The sequence below is a fragment of the Gadus morhua genome, unplaced genomic scaffold (genome assembly GCF_902167405.1).
Source record: "Gadus morhua unplaced genomic scaffold, gadMor3.0, whole genome shotgun sequence".
Taxonomy (NCBI): Eukaryota; Metazoa; Chordata; class Actinopteri; order Gadiformes; family Gadidae; genus Gadus; species Gadus morhua.
Window position 1 is genome coordinate 5343 of NW_021964138.1, and position 2158 is coordinate 7500.

At 50.4% G+C, this 2158-nt stretch overlaps 1 protein-coding gene across 1 annotated transcript in view; it reads left to right on the plus strand.

Annotated features, from left to right (window-relative positions):
• Nucleotides 1–1750: 1750 nt before the first annotated feature.
• The window catches only part of mipb (major intrinsic protein of lens fiber b), a 4288-nt gene continuing 3880 nt past the window's right edge, over nucleotides 1751–2158 (plus strand). The window contains exon 1 of the mRNA XM_030350266.1: nucleotides 1751–2158. This exon is cut by the window's right edge and continues 397 nt beyond it. The gene's annotated coding sequence lies outside the window, so the exon portion shown is untranslated.

The following is a 2158-nucleotide window of genomic DNA, read 5'->3' on the forward strand; positions in this document are numbered from 1 at the left end:
ACTTTCATTTTAAAATAAATTGTTTAAGTCTCCAAAATGATTCTCCAGGTGATTTTTTGTGTTCTGAAACTATTTTGTTCATACACGTCCCCCCGGCCTGACACACACACACACAACACACACACACACACACACACACACACACACACACACACACACACACACACACACACACACACACACACATGAATATTCAAACTCACTGCTACCAAACGCAACACATAGTTAGTGTGACCACACACTACAGGGCTAGCATGCTACCAGTCTACCGTGTTCTTTCACTTTCCAATGCCAACACTTTTAATTAAATGTGTTAGCTACATCGCACGCAAACAAACACACACACGTACACGCAGGCACACACAGGTCACCTACAATAGCTATATAACGCTTGCAGTGTCGCCAGCATTTTGCATTGTGTGTGTTTTTGTAGCGTGTATAAAGGGTTGGTGAAAGAGAGTGCTCAGCGTAATCCATTCACCAGCCTCCCCCCCACCCCCCCCCTCCCCCCTCACTGGTCAGCGCAACTCTCCAGTACTGGTAAACACACCCCCACCCCTCCACCACCGCACACACCCACCCGACCCTGGTCATCCTCCTCCATCACTCCTCCTAGACCTCCTCCCACCCTCCCACTTCACCCTCACCCCCAAAGATGACCGCCCTCAGGGGGCCAGGGTCAGACGCACGGAGGAGCTGGTCTCTGGGTCATCCAAGGTCAATAAAGGCCATATTAAAATCCAGCCATATCCTAATAAAATTAGATGTAACAAAAGGGCTATTTGGTATGGTTGGCTGGTTACTTATGCACAAATCTCTGGAAGTCTGTTCAAAATCAAACCAGTCACCATCTATTCAAGTTTAAACAAGACCAGGTTTTCAAGTGCAGCACACACGCTAGCGGCCTGGACAATGGTTTAACACGGTCAGGCGTTTTAGTGCATGGGCCGGTTCAACAGGGTTAGCATTAGGCTCTTCCGTCCGGGGCCCCAAATGTGGATCACTGTATTATCTGTTTGTGTGTGTGTGTGTGTGTGTATGCGTGTGTGTGTTCTGCGTCCATGCGTTTGTGTGCGTGTGTGTGTGTCCATGCGTGTATGGTGTGTGTGTGTTCTGCGTGCATGTGCGTGTGTTTGTGAGCGTGCATGCGTTTTTGTGTGTGTCCCTGCACGCTTGTGTGTGTGTGCGTGTGTGTGTGTGTGTGTGTGTGCCGGTGCTTGCATGAGCGTGCATGCATGCATACACAAACATGCATGCATGTGTTCTCTGTGGTACATTTCAGCAAGGTTTCCAGAGATGATATGTGTACATAACATATCAACATAATTCTAACTCTCAAATTACTAAAATCTGCTCTATAATTCTCTAAGCCCTGTCCCCTTAAGTAAAAACATGACCCTCGCTGTCAATAAAGATTCTCTATAAACTATTTGCCTTTCAACTATCACACCCATGTGTGTTGTCAACTCATTCTCGCTCCGTGTCACTCAACTCTGATCTGCTCCCTCTCCTCCAGTTGGGCTGTTTATCTGTGTGCATGCATGTGTTTATGTGTGTGCTTGCGTGTTTTCATGTGTGTGCATGTGTTTATGTGTGTGTGTGTGTGTGTGTGTGTGTGTGTGTTCCAAAGTTTGTTTAATTTGGTGTTTCCAGCATGGCCTGCCCCCCCCCCGGCCCCTGGCCCTACAGGGTGAGGGGATTATAGGGTCATGTGGGGCCCCTCGGGGGTATTATAAAGCCCCAGGCGGGCCCTCTCCCCTCCGTCAGAGAGGCTACACGGTCCACAGGACACTTCCCTGTCTCCACTTCAGTAGCAGCGCCCCTTTAGCCCTGATGCGTACCTCCTCTTCCTGACACTCCATTCAACCCGAGACCCACTCCACTCCACCCTCCAGCCCTTCCTCACACCTATGTCTTTGCGACCAGTGGACGGGGTGGCAAGCTGACTTTGACTTCTCCAAAGCCCCATCACGGCTCGGTAGAGACCTACTGAGCGGATTCGACCCGGTGCACTTTCTGTGCCGACACACTCAAAAGAGGAGGGATCCCGACACATTCCTGCGTTATCTGTTTTCCGTGGTTCGAGACTCCATAAAGGCGTGCATCTGCCTTTTCCCGCTCCACCGCCGCCGCCGCCGCCGCACCTCCACAGCTCCGC